At 39.5% G+C, this 19,991-nt stretch overlaps 1 long non-coding RNA gene across 1 annotated transcript in view; it reads left to right on the forward strand.

Annotated features, from left to right (window-relative positions):
* The first annotated feature begins 3,993 nt into the window (after window positions 1-3,993).
* LOC127359221 (uncharacterized) overlaps window positions 3,994-19,991 on the forward strand; it is a 50,314-nt gene continuing 34,316 nt past the window's right edge. The window contains exons 1-2 of the long non-coding RNA XR_007882618.1: window positions 3,994-4,134; window positions 13,143-13,213. This is a non-coding gene — a long non-coding RNA (uncharacterized LOC127359221). The remainder of the gene's footprint in view (window positions 4,135-13,142; window positions 13,214-19,991) is intronic.

The following is a 19,991-nucleotide window of genomic DNA, read 5'->3' on the forward strand; positions in this document are numbered from 1 at the left end:
GTTGCTGTCTGTGCCCAAAGGAACTAAGAAATGCAAAAATTTTAATAATGAACAATCTTTCCATAGTTTTTATTCTGGGTGAGACCATTAAAGGACTAAGATATTCTCCAAAGTGGTAGCTCAATATCCAGCTCGGTGACTCAGAGCACTAATAAAGAGCAATTTATTTTCTCTTGCTGGTGGATCTTGTTTTTCCTTGAGCACAACAACAGCAGAGTAGCCCTGCGGTCAGAGAAACCATTCTGTAAGCCATAAAGTCCCACATTCGATCCTCATAACCCCCGGCATCCACCCTGCAGAAGTGTCCTTTTAATCACAACTCTAAATCTGTACCAGGTCCACGAGTGGCTGACCCTGCCATCTGACCTCCCTGGTGGTGGTGGGGGGGCGGAGGGGGAGTCAGGCAGTAACACAACAGCTCGGGGATCGATAGAGAATTCGAAAGTTCACAAGTCATACTGATGCTGTTTGTTGATCACATAAGAAGGACGGCAGTCGACGGTAATCCCATTCAACTGTGATCAATGTGGCAGAGTAATGACCTGCACCAACACAATCATTCTTATTCTTCCTGGAGACTCTTGCTGCTATTTTTAAAGAAAGCAATGGAAGCATTAACACAAACGTAACCTTTGTTTGTCCAGATTTGTTGAGCATATACCGACGGTTTAACAAATGCCTCATAGTGAGCCACATCCAGACCAGCTGCTCTATTAGTAAATTATCAGCATGAAGGAATGTATCTGTGTCTGTGTGCATGTTGTAACAGTATTATATAATTCATGTGAGGACACTTTGTGGTGTGTTTCTCAGCATCATTTTGTTCCCCTCCTCCAGCAACAAGACAAGAGTCTACAAACACGGTAGCGGCTCTACTTAGACACAGCTGTGTTTTCAGCTGCACGTGTCAGCATGCTAACATGCTCACAATGACAACGCCAACATGCTGATCCGTGTTTTACTTGTCTGTTTTATTACCTTTGTTTCAGCCCACCTCAAATGTAGAAATAGAAATTGTTGTCATTGTGGTTTCACAAGCAGTAGGGTATTTACTGACTATTAATTGCTTACTTAGCCCTGGTGACTAGCTGTGCACAACACTCCAGAAGTGACACATCCTCAACCCACTCTCTACCTAACTTTAGAGGTAATGGAAGGCACATTTCCCTCTTTTGTCAGAGGTTAACTGCTTCCCTTCACCACCAGCTCCTGTGCAAGCTAACGCTGGGCATACCCCATTTTTAGAAATGTTGTTGTTTAATTGCTTCTCCTGCTGTGTGAGTAAATGGTCTGCGATGTAAAGCCAAAGCTCAATTTATGTGGTCAAAATTGCATGGCACCTTCAGAAGGCACAGTGAGAAAAAAGGTACAAACTTTGGGGAATAGACTCATGGCTCTGCTCCAACTGTGCAAGAGCCTAACATCAGTAGACTAAAATTTGTGACATGTCAGTTTGGGACCAGTTGATTGGTCCTCAAGCCTCCTGCCTGATGAATTTGGAATTTGGTCTTACTCTAAATAAGGTTGTGTGGCTCAAAAATTGGGTCAGAAACAGGCACAGCTTAACATGTTCTAGAACATTTTGTACACTTAACATCTCTCAATCAACCTTGTGTCATGGATTTAAGGTTTTCTTTTATAATTTTTCTCCTTTTGTGACTTTTCACTTTCTGTCTTTGTCTATTTTCCCTGCAGCTTTGATTGTCTGCCCCACCCTCATTATTTTCACCTGTCTCTCGTTATTTTTCCGCTCACCTGTGTGTTGAGTCTTTGTGTTCCCTTGTTTTTGTGTCAGTTCATCCTGGTTACTTTGTTCCTGTGTTGGCCTGTTGGTTTTTTGCTTTTTGCTTTGCCTGGAGCTGCATCTGTTTATCTACCTACCTGCCTACCTGAACCTGCACCTGCCTATAAGCAGAATCATTACATTAAATCACTGAAGTCTGCTGCCTGTCTCACATTTGGTTCCTATCCTGAGTTTCCTAAGCGGTGACACCTTGCATCAAACTCGCAGACGGCAAACAAACAACCACAAAATTGGGAATTAGTATTTATTCAATTTCAAACTGTAACTCCTTAAACTACTTGTTACTAATATGTGACATTCATCCTGTAAGGAACATGAATATCTGTACCAATTAGTTTAAATCTATCTAAACCAGTAGATGTTGAAATATATTAGTGAAATGTGGCACCAAAATTAGTTGGATTCATCACTGGGGAACATGAATGTCTGTATATAATTTCATGGCAATCCACCCAAAATATGCTGACATATTTCAGTCTAGATCAAAGTGTTGGACAGACGGAGCCATGCTGCTAGCGTGGCTAAAAAGCTGCAGCAAAACAGCTTAACTATCACATTTGGTCCAAATATTGTGGATGGTTTACACCATCTCTGTCTGGCAGTAGACGTGTACTGAGCACCATTCGCATTAAAATTCAGATTGATCAGTTCGATCCCATAATTCATTTCTGATCTGGTGGGAGCATTGTCACAAAGCACAAGTGGCCATCCAGTTGTTTGATGAGCATGATAATTATTTCAGCCATATGCCAAGGCTTTCCAAAACACCTGCTCTGAACTCAACATCAGGCAGAGATGGACTCGAGCCGAAGACACTGTTTGCCGCTGACAAACCGTCATTATTGACATTCTCTTTATTCATTATTTGCTCCTTTATCTCCTTTGTTTGCCCTTTTTTTAATCATTCTCATCTTGGCCATTCCTTCAACGCCCCCCCTACTCCCAGTTCCTTTTCTCGCCCCCAACCCCCACCCCTATCCCGTTCACTTGATTATGTTGAGCCAGAGTCGGGGAAAGTGTCACTATGGAAACAGGGGCAGAGGCAGTGGAGGGCTCTATATGGGGGGGGGAGACGGAGACAGAAAGAGAGAGAGAGAGAGAGAGAGAGAGAGAGAGAGAGACACACTGAGAACTGGCCAGTGTTGAGGAATCCACGAGTGGTCATCTGACGCATGTTTGACTTAAAAAAGGCAGGTAACAGTGAATTTTGTTCACCAGTCTGTGGTATAAATGCACAGCTGGGTGGTTTTATCCAAAGCACCTTACTGAGCCTTAAGTGCCTCACTTTTCTCTCTGTGTTCGTCAGTCCACTCTCTTAGCAGTTTCTTTTCATTGAGACGGTGGGAAAGCTATGAGTAACGCGCCAGATGTGATGAGATACAATCACTGAAGGTACATGAGCAACAGCCTTTTGATATTGAGTTTCAGCCCCTTTTGTGCACAATCTCCATATTGCGTGAATTATCTGAAATTTTAAAAAGAATTCATCTGCTTCTCTTTATCTGCAGCTCTTCCTCTGCATTTGGTATCGTTTTAATAAAGGGGAATCAATAAAGTGATAGTGTCTTTTGCCTAAATTTACCTCATCTGTGCACAATAACTGAGTAACATTGGACCATCTTTGAATCCACAATAGAGCGGAAACAATTATTTGATCAATTGATTAGTGTATGAGCAGAAAATTAATTGGGAGTTATTTTTGATTGAAGATACATTAAAGAACATATAATTATACATATGAAAGGTAAACTGAATACCTTTGTTTTTTTTTAATATATTTTTTTTTTTATGACCATTTATAGACCAAACTATTAATCAGTTGATTGGAAAAACAATCAGATAATGAAAATAATGTAATATGGCAGCCTTGGTCCACGGTGCCATATTACATTATGTACTGTCATCACACAAAATTGGATTTTCTGAACAATAGAATACAGAAAACTCACCTCACCAGATGTTTAAACAGTGATAAACCCCCTAAAACTATTGATAAAAGCCTTAATTTCCTTTGTCACCCTTGAGTTTGGTGGTGTAGGAGGAAAAGAGAGTCAGGAGGGAGCAGGTCACAGAGAAAGGGGAGGAGTAAAAAGAGGAGGGGAAAAAGAAGGAGGGGGGGCAGCATGGGAGGGGAGGTATGATAGTGAGAGGGGCTGAGACAGTAGCAGAGCAAGCCAGAGGCAGGGAGGAGGCAGCGAAGGAGCAGCTCTCCTCCTGAGTCTCCATCCCAAAGAAGACAGAGAGGAAGAAGACGGGGTGAAGTCGACAGTCCTGCCTCACCGGTGCATCCCAGCAGCTCCTGAAGTTAAAACCAAGACGTCCGCTGTGAGGTACGTTACGTCTTACTGTCTCCTCTCTGTGCCTCTCCTCCTTTCATCTCCCTCCTCATCTTTATCAGGACTGTGGACCAGCAGCACTCAGGTGCTGGGGGGGGGTGTTAAGTGGTATGTGTGCAAAGACCCTGCCAAGTGTGAGGCTTTTCAGCAGCAGGTTGCTCTGTCTCTCTCTCTCTCTCTGTGTGTGTGTGTGTGTGTGTGTGTGTGTGTGGAATATGTGTGTGAGTATATGACTCAAAATAGGGTCTGATTTATCAAAATGTCAGCAGCGATTCTGCTGAGATGTAGTTTCTCTGACATTTGAAGACTGATAACATTTCCTGCAATCAGACTCATCCTCAGCACAGTGTGACCTGATGTTACAAAGGACACTGAAAAGAACCGATCACCTCAGAAACTTGGCACATGTTTTCTATTCTTTTTTTTCATCATTTTATACACAGTTATTGAGCCTGTGTGCTGAACAGAATGCATCACTGAAACCTTTAAAATGAATTACTTCTTGCATGTGCAGGTCTTACCAAAGGTTGTTGTAACTCCCTCATTTTGTTAGGCGTGAGATTTCACAGCAGATAATTAGTTTTAAAATGGTCGGATTGTTAATTTTTGTTCAAATACACATATTTCTGATCATTTTCTCTACATTTTCATAATTTTCTCCACATCTGTGATCTTGATCTATTGTGATGTAGTGAATGGATTATATCTTTTAAAATGTCTTGTAGCATTCCTTTAAAGTGTTAGGAAGTAATGACTGGATACAGTTTTCAATGCAACTACAGTCATTAAAGTACATTATAAAATGATCCAAAACCCCATTTTATGTACTGAACTGGCTCTGCGGCTAACAGACTTGTTTCTCTTGACCCAAGTCTCCCTGAGTATCTGTCAACCACTCTCTTCATTAGTGCCATTAAAGATGGTCTAATGTTATCAGGCACATCGGCGGTATTGATCTGCTAACCTGTTCCCAGGGGGGCAATAGCCCAGACAAGCTTCTAGTCTTAATTTTAACTGTGCTCTTTACGTACAGCAGACATTTGAGAGCAGAGTGGAGAACTATTGAGTGGACTAGCGCAGGGACTGTCTTTGTGCAGATGTCATGATGTCATACTAACTGGACCCTCTGATTCTTGGCTGCACAGTCGAAAATGTCTTAGCAGTAGAGAGAGAGAGAACTGTCCTGTAAAAACAAAGACCACAGTGGAAGTATGGTGGTAATTTGGTGATTGAGTGTGATAAGTCTTTCTGAAAAGGTCTTTTGGACCAGAGGGTGATGTGTAATTCTTATTGTGTGCTTTTATTTGGAGCATTTCATGTAAAATTCAAGAACTGGGCACAGCCTGTGTTTTTCAGTGGTATCGTGGTAAAGCTGTAGTTGTGCTATGGCTGCATAACATATGATGTCATGTCATTCTGTCTGCTTTTTGTGGATTATACTGAAAAAAAAAAAAGTAAAACAGATTGTTGGCTATTTTTGGGACAGACCAAAATATTCCTGATTTCAGCGAGCAAATCTATAATTTCCATAATTTCCACAGCCTCGTGGTAGCAAAGGAGAGCCTTTTGCAGAGCTTTTTTACTGCTTTGTTTCCAGGTTGCAGTATAATTTAGTGGCTTAGCGTTTATATCTTGTTAGAGAAAGTACCCTATTATAAATTTTCAGTGCAAATCATATTCTGTGTAATCTTAGCTCAAACAGTGTTTACTGACTTGAACATTTCAGGAATGTGTTTTGCATAATACCTGTTGGTAAGCCCATCGAGTGAAAGACTATCCTACTACATGTAACTCTAATATGGAGTCCATGATTTTACGGATTTGACTCATTATCCTGCAAGTTAGTCATCGTGTGATTGAGGATTAACACATAGAGCTATGTAAATTCTAACACTAAGGCTGCTACTTATGATTTTTTTCATTGTCGATTAATCAGCTGATTTATTTTTCTTGACTAATAGATGACTCTTTTTGTCTATAAAATATCAGAAAATGTTCAGTACAAGTTCCCAGAGCCAAGGGTGGCGTCTTCAAGGTCCTTTCTTTCTTCAGATATTCAGTTTACTATCACAGGACACCAAACCTTACAGCAAATATTGGCATTTGAGAGGCTGGAACAACTGAATTTTAGTCAGTTTTTGCTTTGGAAATGATATGTGATTTATTGATCAATAAATTAACGTCTCGTTTCAGCTCTATACTTTACATCAGTGCAAAGCCGCTATAAGCATAATATGCTTGCAGTTGTTGAGGTCAGACTGTATAAGTGCGCTCCTACAGTAGATGCATGTATTCATGTGCCTGTGGGCAGCATCTGTGTATGTGTGGACGTGCGTGTGGATGGCGAAGAAAGTATATGGAGATCAATGCAAGCAGCTGTTCTCTCTACACTTCAAACGCTGCTCTGTTGTTGGCGCATCAACGCTTCGACAGGCCTCGCGCAAGGGGATCAAAGGCTAATGAGACAGCCATCGCACAAACGCACCCGGCAGACCCATGAATATTGATATGGCTCAGGAGAGAGATGGAGGCAGGGTGTCTTCACTTGCTCAACAGCAGCCTGATAAATTAAAGAGAGAGAGGGGGGAGGGGGGGGGGGAGGTGCAAGTGTACGTTGGAAGGACTTTGGGGTTGAAAATGTAGCCAGAATGTGTGGACAAGTGCTAAACAAGCTGATGACAGGTCTCACTGATATTTCATTAAGGTGTTGTTTAAAATGCCACTTCCTCTCTTTCTATACTTCACATTAAAGATGTTGTAGGTACTCACTGCACACTGCAATATGTCCCTCCAATTAATGGTTTTAAACAAATTGAGCTGAAACTATTAGTCAATTGACAGAAAACTAATTGGCCCATTATTTTGCTAAATTTAGTTTCAAATCTTAAGTATTTCTCTATAACCATAAAAATCATCACTTAACTAATCTATCTCTAATTTTACTTATCATTTATTAAAAGTGTATCTTATTTGCTTCATCTGGATGGTGTTGGTGTGGTTTGATCGGATTTGATTGACTGATGACAAACCAACCCACCAACTGTCGTCAGATTATGATTCAAATGCTGCTAAATCCTGATTGGTGCACAGACACAAGTGATATCACCTTTTTCCATCTGAGCCCCGCCCACTTAGAAACCAGTAAAAAGAGCACAGAAAGGGTTAGATAAACATCTGCAGGAAATGTAGTTTTCATACAGCTTCCCATTGCTAACGTTAAGAAACTGATTGAAAAAACTGGTTGGTTCTCTATTATGATCATATATACTCCCTCTGTGTAAATCATCGTACATTGAATGTGATTTTTCATGATTTTAATAGACCAAAAGATTAATCAGTTAATCCAAAAATAATAATTGGTGCATTAATTGTTAGTTGCAGCTTCTAGTAAAATAAGACATATGTTACAGTCCTCTGAAACAAGTGAATCTAAATCTAAGACTAATATTCAAAAGAACCTCTTTTCTGTCTTTACAATTCAATATTTCTATAGAAATAAGAGGACAAATTCCATGTCTTTTAAAAAGCAAACATGTTTTCAGGCATCACTACTGGAGTACTACAAAGTGAGCCCATTCTGTACAATCTGAAAGAAACTGATTCAATATCCCACTCCCTCTCTCCCCTAATGTGTGCGACGACAGATGCCACTGAGTGGACGATCGCCTGAAGGTGACACGTCCCCCTCACAAAATAATGCATTGTGTTTCTTACCTCAGGGAGGTTGTATTGTCTCGCAGCACAGTTAACCTCCTGAATGTCACCAGTTTGTTTCTCCCAGCGGTCGAAAAGCTACATGACATGTTAAAATTAGCTCTTTCTCTCGCATTATCTATCTAAACATCAACAATCCCCCCCCAGCTATAGTTTGTAGAAAAACAACTAAAACAAGCTAAAGGTGACATTTAGGATTTCACCATCCAACAGATCCAACTGAAGCTGAAGAACACAATGAATGCTTTGCTGGGTGGTATGTCATATCAGCCCATTGCTGCTGTCAACAGGCAGGCAAATAGACAGTGGAAGGAGGACGAGTACAGCGACAGGCAGGCAGGCGGGCAGGCGAGCAGGGAGACTGATGTGGCAGGAAGGCCGTCTTCAGCGCGTGGGCGACTGTGCCTCTATCTTGACTTGGGCTCGTAAATCAAGCCTCCCCTCCGGGGCCTATCTTCCATTCTCAGACCTTCACAACAGCTTGTTCTCCAGCCTGTGACGAGAGGGGCTGTTGTCATAGGAGCTATCGATCGTGTGGGATGAGTTTGTCAGACCGGGGGATTTCACCCATCTGAGCGTGGTCACTGAAGTGTCCCATCTTGTCTCGCTGTCTGTCTGTGGGCTACATGTTCTGTCTAATGCCAAGTCACTACTAGCTACTGTCAGCGGCATCTCACATAGTTTCTTTCCAAAATAAAATCTAAGGGAAACTTAAAAATATTCCAGACTGTCTGGGTGATAAAATTATATCATTTTATAGACTTTATCCTTTAAGTTTAATGACTTGTGTCTGAACTGCGATAGACTGCAGACGCCTCCAGGGTTTTCCCTTGCCTGTCATCCAGTGCATGCTGGGATTGATTCCAGACCTAAATGGCACTAAACAGAAATAAGTTGGTATAGAAAATTTTAAAGGAACATTTAGGGAAAATAGAAGATGAGAAAACTGACACCACCCTCAAGAGTTCCTTAGCTTAGCTTAGCATAAAGGCTGGAAAAAGGGGGAAACCAGCAAGTGGCAACCTAACACAGAAGTAACAAAACCTGCAGTCGAGATGGCGAAGGCTAGAGCCGATCATACATCATAACGACTTTTTAGAAACCTATGGGTGATGTCCCATATGCACTTTTAATTCCATCTATTCCTATCTATCCATTGTATGATTAACATTATGACTATTCCCTGACCTGGAGCATTTGCCAAGCTACCAACAGAGACTCCAGGAATTAGTTTGCTCATACTTTGGTTATTGTAGAGATAAAACAAACAATATAATAATAATTCATAATAATTAGTGAGCTGTAGAGGTGCTGGGAGACGGATCCAGGTGAGCTGTTTTCCCTCAGTTTAAGCATATTTACAAAATGTCCAACTGATCTTTACTCATCATAAAAAACTCACATGTGCATTGAAAACATTTCATTGATTTAAGCACATTGCAGTTTTGTAAATCTACATATTTGACACCTGTAAGTGTTAATAATGCAAAAAAAGTGAACACAGTAAGAAAATGACACACCTACATTGTGTTTGTGGTAACAGGCTCATTAATTCACTTAAAACTATTCACTTCGAAGACTACTTGTAGTTTAATCTCTCTGGGACTGTTGTTTACTATGCTACACTACAGAGCATATGCAAATGAATTTCAGATGTTCAGATACCAGTGAATATGTTTACACAGTGAGTTTAAACATTAGTGTGACTCAAAGTAAGCCCAATGCAGAGAGGTGAAACGTTGAATAATTCTCATTATTTGCAGATTCTTTGATCCACACAGATGAATATGAACTTAGAAAACCTTAAGATGAGGTAATTCAGATGGTTTATTGTTTTAAATCAACATTATGGGAGCTACTGTATGTTTGTAGTTTTTTTTAACTTATTTTCTTGGTGTTGCTCCTGTTGCTTGTGGGTTCATACATGACTAGATTTGCAATACGTTTTAATGAGCTCCTGGATGAAAAAAATTAAATTTAAATCAAATCAAATGCAAATTTAATTTCTGGATCACGGCTCTAAAAAAAAAAAAAAATTTAACCCTGCCCAGTAATGGATTTCCAATAGTATTCTCACCAAAGTCAAACTACTTTAAAACCAAGTAGTTAAATTATTCACTAGCCCTCACTCCACCCTTTTAAAAGCCAATTAGGTGAACGTTTCATGGAAATCAGGGACAGTATTTGATCTCCTGATGTCATTTTGAATTCAAGAGGGAATAAATTACACACATTTGACAGTTCCAAAATTAAAGACCCATCTGACTCTCCTGTCAGGTGAATACTTAACAAGCTAAAATCCACAATTATGTGATGTTATTTTTTCTTGCATGTGCACACATTTCCTCTTTCATTTTCTTAGTTACGGTTCCAGACACGTATTTCAAATGCTGGTATCTGATTTATGACGCGGAGAGATTGCTTTAAAATTGTGTTTTATTAAAAAAAAGTACAAGGTTCATAGCAACATAAACTCCTTTCATCACAGACAGGTTGTTGAAAATAAGAATTTTTTGAGACAGAAATTAATTTCACCAGTCTCAGAAGTGGTATGTAAATGAAAATGTATTGAAAATGATAATAGCAGTAATATTGCGCCACCATGTCACCAGTGCCTCCACATTCTTTGTCTTGAGGCAGTTTCCGAGCATTTCTTCATCTTGTTTCCTCACCCTGAAAGCCTAGTTTGTGAAACTCCACCAGCGCTGCACACAAGAGCACTCCCACTCAACCTCCCAGCCTGCTGAGAGCACTTGAAAGCAATTTTCTTTTAATCAAGTTCACTATAAAGGCCCCTCTGATGCCAACCTCAGCAACACTACCATTTTGTTTTTTCAGCTCCATCTCTCTCTACATTATATTGATTTCTTCATGAGCGGTATGAAATACTGTTTACTGACATAATGAGAATTCTCTTTGAGTTTATTGCTCTTTCAGGACAGATACAAATATAGGTGCACTCTTAAGTAGAGGCCTCATTTTTTTCAAATTTCTACTTCAGATCAACACACTTTTTTTATATAACAATAGTGTTACTGCACTGCAGGTCCATGACCCTAATATGGACACGGTTTTCTACATTCCCTAAAGAGAGAAGTATTCAGATCTTTACTTAGGTAAAAGAACCATTGCATTTATAAATTATCCAGTAAATTGCTCCATTCGAAGTCTCACTAAAAGTACAGAATTATTCAGTATTAGGACTGAACTATTATTTTCATCATTGATTAATCTGCTGAATCATTTAGTCTATCAAATTTTAAAAAGTAGTGAAAAGCACCCATGGAAACTTTCCACAACCAACCAAAGATATTTTATTATGTGACAAAGAAATGCATCAAACCCTCAAAACAAGCAAATGTTGAAAAACTACTAAAATTATTAATCGATTATCAAAATAGGGTGTTTTTTTTATCTATTGATTGTTGCAGCTCCACTCATTATATTAGCTGATTGAGTTGAAGGTTAGTCACTTTATGTCCAGTTAGTAGTTTAGCCCAGTGGCTCCCAAACTAATAACAAACATTTAACTTTTTTTCCAACTTATAATACTATTCATATAAAAGCATCTGATGGGAAGTCACTGATGTAACTAACAACTTATAGACGTCTGAAATACGTCTATAAGCAAGACACTACTTTTTTTATGAGTCACAAGCCTAAAAGGTTGGCAATGTATTTTAATCTATTATCATTATCATGTGCATTTAATGGAAATTCTAATCTGGAAAGTAATTAGTACTTGAAAATACGAAACTGTATTTCAGATAAATCTCACAGAGGAAGCGGGTCCTCTTCGACGAAGGTCGCCATGTTGAACCGACATGTTTCTACAGTGGCACAGAACAAAAAAACCATCACTGGCTTACCGTTTTTCACAGTAGTTTCTCCTATGGTTGGAACAAGAGGGTGAGGTGAGTTGGTTGCAATCTGCAACAATCACTACTAAATGGCACTAAAACCAACACACACAAACTCACTTTTTAAATCTTGTCCTTTTCAAGACAGGTGGGATTTATAGATCTTTTTGGAGGGGATGGGGTTCTCTAATGTAGGTTCGGTATGAGCTCACCTCACACACTGCCATCCATCCCTAATGTCTTCAGACAGATACGTTTGTGCTGTATCATATTAGTGAAGGACATATTTTATAACCACTTAATAGTCACTGACCTTGACATTGAGGTGTATTTCAATGTTGCCTTGCTGCATTGATAATTCAGGGAGTGTTTAAACAGCGTGACTGCAGACATGTACTGTTGCTAATAGTGCTGCAGTTAGGCTTTAAGATACAAAATACAAATAAGTGACAATGTTGCAAAAATATTAAAGTTTAATCAACAATATAGGTCAATAAATATAATAATTATTAATGTTCAACCCCAAAAGAAATACTCCATGATAGAACATTCTGGGCAAAAAATTTGGTTTTGACTAGCCTTGTCGTAAAATATCAGCTGGACATATGTGTCACAAAATGTTTTGTTTTATGACTTATACCTGCGGTAACTGACCTTTTTGGGTCAGTTGGTATGGCAAACGCGTTAGCAAACAGTTGCCTATTTACACAGCCAGCAGACCTTATCATTCATTTAGAGTCGTGTTTATTGCCCCACTGCGACTGCAAGTCCAATATTCTCTCTCCTTTTTTGGCTTTAGCTCTGTTTTTGGTCTCCACCAACGTAATATGTGAATAAATATCTGACTCTAGCTGGGTTTTACAGCTGGTTCACCAAAACAAACTAACAAGAAAAAACAGTATGAGGAAAACCAAAACAATGAGCACCCACGTTACACATAGTCATTTGATCCCTTTATTATAATAAAACATTGATTACAGCCACTTACTTCTCTTTAATATTTGCACATTATTGTTTTTTATTGTGTCTTTTTTGTGTTTGTTTGAATGTGTCTGTGTTGTAGCTTGTTATAGACCCTGTACATTGTAGATCATGGTATGTGTGTTTTGTTTGGATGGTTCAAAGCAGATATAATTCCCTAATAAGCTCGGTAGGTACATTCTAGATATTGTATGTTGCCAGCTGAAATTGAACAGAAGCCTAGCTCATAGTCTACCCAAACATTTCACTGCATTAGGCACAAATGTTTGTTCAAATGCTGAAGATTGTTTCCTACACAGATGATTGAACTGAAACTACCGTCTCGCAAAGATTTCTACCTCCAGGCTAAAAACAAAATGGCATCATTTAGTTTGGCTGGAATGAGATGAATATTCCCTACAACACACTGAATTTCTCACTGTTTTTCTTTGTACATCTTGTCTGCAGGTCAAGAGGACATGATGTACCACGAAGACTGAGACTGAACCTGAAGACCTGTCAGAAGACTGATCACAGAGGTGAGCCTCACTATACTGTCTCCTGTCAAAGATTAATAACACAGATCCTTGAAATGATGGATGGTAGCCCAAAGTGTAGATCAGTCATTATGAAGTGTGAGCAGTACTAGTGATGCGTTAGGAATGACAAGACAGGAGTGTTCTGGTCATGGTTTCAAGGGTTCAATTCAGTTCCCACTTATATATGATATACTGCAGAATAAAATGTTGTGGATCTCCGTCCTAGCTGATTTAGTGACAGCCAATGTGGTTTAACACTACCGCAGACACTTGTTGAGCAGCTACTTTGTCAGAAATACAACAGAAGAGCAGCTGGGGTATCTGGTTACAGCGCAGCCAAACAAACTCATGTTGTCTTGATAAAGAGGTCAGTCGATAAAAGCTGCAACCACAATCTGATTTCACGCTGCACACGGCGGGTGTAGCTTTCAGCACAACAGCAGGACACAGTAAACTTGGTTACCTTGCTGAGGAGTAGGAAGTGTGCAGCCTGTCACAGTTCACTGTGGCTGCTCCTTCTTGTTTCATTACTCCCTGAAATAGATAAAACTGACCTGCTGGCCAAAAATGACTGAAAAATAAATGTTTTTCACCAGTTGAACACTAAAATGGGAAATGGCAACAGCAATAAATAATACATGTTCAGTTTACACTAGAAGTTACATAATATATATCTGATACACAAATAGGAGAGTGAACAGTAAACAATGAGGCTTTGGCAAAAAAAAAATCAAACATCAATAATATCAAACAGAGTTTGATGTCATGAAATGTATAACTTTAATATGAATAATCAATTTACTATTCATTCACTTTCTGTATATTTAGAAATACAATACTACACTGTATGGGTTCTTGGGCAAACGTACAACAACCAAGTAAAAAAGGCCAGAAACTCAGAGACTGACGATCAATACTCCACAACTGTAATCCTCGCCCATGACTTAGCTGGACTCTTCTTTCTATGAATTTTAAAGTGGTACACATGTAGCCATCAGAGAAAGCTGCACATTTCACTTCCTTCTTTCACTCCCCTGCTGCTGCATTGATCCCCAAGAGGAAAACCTGTAGTGCTTGTACAGGATTGAAGCCATGTTGTCAGATTTCTACACTGAGAGCTCCAGCAAAGTAGAAGCAAAGTGACTTCTGCCTGCAGAGACTCACAGACTGCATCAAAAGGCTATTTCCTACAGTACAGAGCCTTTACAAACAAAGGAAAAATGTGTAAATTGCATTAGAAAGCATAAAACAAAAAGAACATGAATACAGGATCAACTAAACAACATGTCTGTATAAACTGCAGTAAAAAACTGACTTTAAATCATATGTACAAATGAAGTAAAAGTAAATTAAAACAACTACCTCACATAAATAGTACTGATAAATGAAAAGATTATATAGAAAATGGTTAAATCTGCTGATGCCATAGCCAAGCAATATATAATCGACTAATCAGGAGGTAATAGAACTATTGTAACATAGATCAAGTATGGAAATTACATCCTACCCAGCTGCCTAATGGATTTTAATGAAACTCAAAAAAGAACTACTTTAAACTGGTGGCAAAAATGGTACTTTAACCCATAAAAATGAGAAATGAATAAAGCCCTGAAATATCTTTATATTAGATATTAAAGTGCATACTCTGTGCAGCAGAACTTTGTGAATGTGTGAGTCTAAGTGAAAACAGAATAAAAGCTTAGACGTTAATAGGTACATTTCGTTGACGTTTCCTATTTTCAGCTCCCATCTTCTATTTCAATTCTCTATTTTGTGTGGCTCGGTTCATTTTCTTTTAGGGGTAAAAATGCAGCGCTGCAAAAACGCAAGGTGATTACTTTCACTATCTGTTCACATCTACCTGTTGTAATGATGATATCCTGAGCTCAAGTTGTGCAACAATAATGCAGAGTTGTGCAGAGCTCACCTTCCAATCTGTGCTAATGAGACGACTTCTGTGTCCGCATGTTGCCGTTTCATTTCCCGAAACCTGCATATACCGGCTGTGTGAAGCCTTTTTAATGTAATCACAGTGTGCATTCGGGCAGCATGTATCTGCAGCTATAGAGGCACAGTATAGAGGTCTAGTGAGTGTCCAGCAGTGCACTGGGCCATCCGCCCTGAGGTAGTTATACAGGGAAAGGATGATGTGACTGGAATAGAATATTTGCATTACAGAACATGAGCTTAAATCCTGTGTTTTGTCACAGTTTTAATGATGGTACCCTCACTAAGCTCAGGTTGCCTCGTATCGGCGCTGACCCTCGTGGGCTGAGTTCTGGTGACACCTTCCAATCTGTGTTAATGAGATGACTCTACTCTGTCTACGGGTCACGGTGATATTTACAGAAACCGTTGTAGCAGCAGAGATCCACGCCTCCCCGTAGCGCTCCCTCTCCTCATTTGCATAGCTTTCAGACTTCCCTTTCTCGCTCTCCCTCTTTCACCGCTCTCGCTGTGCTCCTCCATGATCGACAGGCTCCTTCGCACTTCTCTTCAGTTTGTGTCGCACATGTTAATTAAAGCCTCTAATTAGCTTTCCCCACTAAAAGGCCGCATTAAATCAGAGTTGGAATGGCAAATGATTCCTGGCATTAGCATAATTGTGTTTTTGAAGTGTAAAGATTCAGGCATTAGGGATGCTAGCACGCGTTTTTGTTTCAGTGATTTGTTGTGTTTGGGGCTTGGGGCCCAAGGGGCCACTGGAGGTTGGCTGTGTGGGTTGAGATGCCCCAGGACCCTACAGGGGCCACACACTAATGAGGCCTGCTCCTCTCTGATGGAGCAGATACAGGAAAAACAAACCTGTGATGTGGTACCCTCAGGTGGTCCTGAGAGCCCGGCAGAGCGGAACGGGACACTGGTGGAATGTGTGTGTGTGTGTGTGTGTGTGTGTGTGTGTGTGTGTGTGTGTGTGTGTGTGTTTGTGTGTGTGTGTGGAGACAAAATGGAAATAAAGTTATTTCTTATTATTATTATCTTATCACTTTATTGTTACAAGTGATTGGCATGTACCTCGCCTTTGCCCAATGCATGCTGGAATTGGCTAAAAATACCACTGACCCTGAACTGGGAAATATGGAAAATACTAAATGTAATGATCAATGTGTATATTTTCACATAGGGCTATGGTATTTATTTGCCTTTAAACTTGAATATATAGGTGGTTTAGACAAAATAACAAACATAAAGTATTTCCTGGTTTACTGTGTAATGTTCATCAGAAGTGTAACTGGCTGCAGTTCTACAAATTTGGACCTTCTGACTAGGGTGGCGCTCTTGTAGCCTACAAAGTAATGGTATAGAGCTTTAAATGTCCAGTGTTTAGGATTTAATGGTATCTAGCAGTATAATTGTAACTATTTTGCTTCACCCTCCCCTTCCAAGTGCGAAGGAAAAACTATAGTGGCTGCGAAACATGCAGAAAATGTTAACACACCTATCTAGAGCCAGTGTTTGGTCTGTCCGGCAGTTCAATAGGCAGACTCCATGAAGGGGCGACTTGTGGTGTCTGTAGATATATAAATGTTTCATTCTAAGGTAACAAATTCCTATATTGAGGTGGTTATACCGTAATGAAAACAATATTATATTAAGTTTCTACCAATAGAGCATCCTAAATGTTACACACTGAATCTTTTTTAAAGCCAACATGGGTGTAATTTTTATGTGATTGTTGCATTTTTTAAAATTATTCTTAAGGGATAAGACTTTGTTTTCCAGGTGAAAATTGGTTTGGATTCATGGGGGACACAGCTGTTTACTCACCACCAAAGTCCATTTTCAAATTCCACCCACTCTAAATTGCGATTAACAAATTAAAAACAAACGCTTCTACAGTAGAAGAGGCCAAATTATCTGCTCTAAACCTGTTAAAGCATCTCTGTCACGTCAGACAGAAAATGTTTGACTATCTGTGCCAAACTGAGGAAGTGTCGCTTTCTTACCCCTCTTACTCTATTTGGAAATGGAGATAATGGCTGTCTGTTTCTCACATAGGTGAACATGCACAGGGGTGGTTCAGAGATGTTTGTGGGATGTTTCTCTCATTCTTATGGATACTGAGGTGAATCAACCAATCCAACCAACCAAGCCCGCTTGACTCTCGGGTCAGCATAATGCATTGTTGAAATTTTGCGAGGTGCGACAGTTGGCTAAACCATAATTCCAGCCTAAATAACCTTAAAAGTGTCCATCAGCTGTATTGAGACATCCAGGTAGAGTGATTATTTCAGAATCGACTACCTTGTTAGTGTTGGTGAGCACACAGAAGCTCTCATGCCCCGGGTCATGTCCTCTATTACAGTGTGATATACCTGGATTTACTAGTGATTAGTGCTGTGCACATCCTCAGCTATCAGACATGACTGAAGCTGTCACCATGCCATGAATCATGCCTCGGGGTAGACATGATGTACTTTTCAAGAGCTTCCTCTGGGCAAACTCGCTCACTGACTACTGTGGCTAAATTATTCAGGGTGAACTTGTCTTCCCAAAGGCACAGTGGTGGGACAGTGACAGTTTGGGGGTTGTGTGATAGCTGAGAGTGTTGTCATATGAGTTATTATTGAACCAGCCAGATATACCACAATGCAGCACATTCCCGCTCCGGCCTTGAATCTGCTCAAGGCATGAAAACCCATTAAGATGCACTGGAGGAAGCAGCGGAGTTGAAGAAATGATGTAAGGAGGAAGTGGCTGCAGACAGAATTATCACCACTTCTGCATGAGGCTACTTTTAATTTGATTAATTCTAATTAAATGATTTTTTTTTGCGTCAGCAGTCAAATAATTTCCTTTTCTTCAAAAGACTACAGTTGATTACATAAGGACACACTGTTCCTGAGGTGACAGATGAAATTATGTGGAATGATTTTCTTTTTTTTTAATGGCACAAATGCGTCCGATGCAGTAATGTGTTTTTTTTGTTTTTTTTTACGTGTGAAAGAGGAAGAGACAGAAAATGAGAAGAAAACGAAATAGAAATAAGAGAAAGCAAGAGAAGATGAGGAGGAGGGATCGACAACAGACAGAAAGTGGGAGAAATATGGAGACTGCAAGCAGCGCCAGCCTCTGTTTGGAAGTTTCATTATGTCGGTTTCACTGGTGCTGGTAGTCATAACGCAGTAGGAGATCTCAGCCCGTCAGCAGAGAAACCAAGGGCACTGCCAGAAGCTTGATTTACACAACAAAGAGACATTTCACCGTACGTGACCTGGATAGGCCTTTTTTTTCCTTTTTTTTGTTTGTCGAAGTTTTGCCAAGTTTAGCTGCTGATGCCAAAAGGAAATATTTTGTGATTGCTGGCGTTGTACTTCCTCCACATCCATCTACGCTTCCTGCATCTGTGATCACGTCTCCTGTGACTGGAGGTCAGAAACACATGAACAAATAGTTGGAACAATAAAGTGTGTTTTTTTAGAAAGGCATCTACTCCTTCTGCCTCATTAAAAATTCCAGAATCTATAAATATTTTGTTCATTTAAAGTTTTTCTCCTGGACACAAGATGTCTCCTACTTCACTGTAAAGTCCATTCTCAGTGTATGTGAACTGGTGGCATCAGGTTTCTACATCACACTTGTATAAGTTGCAAATTAAAGCAGGTTTGTGATTTTCCACTTTCAGCAGATGAATGTGAAAACAGGCCCTTTAGTGTCAAACTCTGCACAGTGAAGCTCAAACTGTAGGAACAAGAAAAAAATATTTTTGAGTAAAGGGGGACTATAAGTAAAGTTGTGATGAGAAGCAGAGGTCTGATGTATTTTGTTAAACAAAGAAATGTTGTTTGGCGTTGTGCAAAGCAGAAAATCACTGCAAGTTCAACTGAATAATTGCTTTTATAAACAATAGTAACACACCACTTTGTTATAAAAGACAGAACAGCAGCATGCAGCTGGCAAAGCACATGCCGTGTAATTACAATATTCCTGGTTTGAATGTGGCCCTCCTTTCTTATTCTGTCTCTCCAATTCAAATTCAAATTTGTTTTTTTGGCCTCAACAATTATGTAAATACTGCACTGGCAAAGCTGTATGTACAATACCACATATCATAATATAATACATTTTTGGCTTTCAAATCAATTGATAAAATTATTATAAAAAGAGATAGGACACAATATAACTTCAGATTTTAATTTTGATCAATTAGTCGCACAGCAGATTTACCGCCAGGAAAACAACAATGCTTATGTAATAGCAATTTTACCAGTAAATCTGATCTCATCAATATCATAAATTAATTTAAACAAGAGTCTACAGCCATGTTTAGCTCTGGGAGGCAGTACGTACAGCACTGCTTTGAGCTAATTGCTAACACTAACATGATAACATAGTCAAATAACAATCCATCAATTAGTTGTTGAGATATTTTAGTCCGGACCAGTGGCGGACCAACATTTCCATCCATAAAGCCATTGCTAGCACTTTTGCCTTCCTCAAAAGGAAGACAAATACGTAATTTAGATGGTTTTTTTTAACATTAAATAAATACCTATTTTGCTTTTCTATAAGAACTCTCTCCTATTCTGCTCTAGCGTCAGCGACGTAGTGGTTAAAGCATGAGTGTTACACAGTCACAGGTCTGTGTTTCAACATTACATCATTACACTTTAAATGAACCATGGTGTGCTTACAGGTGTGCGTTTATTGGCCGTTTTACAGCAGCTTGGAAAGTGACTCAGCTAACCAGAACTGAGGACAGAAGCAATCTGTTCAGTAACCAGAATAAATATATATATTTATATAACTTCAGCCATCACAAGTCTGAGCCTATTTC

Source organism: Dicentrarchus labrax, unplaced genomic scaffold (genome assembly GCF_905237075.1).
Source record: "Dicentrarchus labrax unplaced genomic scaffold, dlabrax2021, whole genome shotgun sequence".
In the NCBI taxonomy this organism is placed as follows: domain Eukaryota; kingdom Metazoa; phylum Chordata; class Actinopteri; family Moronidae; genus Dicentrarchus; species Dicentrarchus labrax.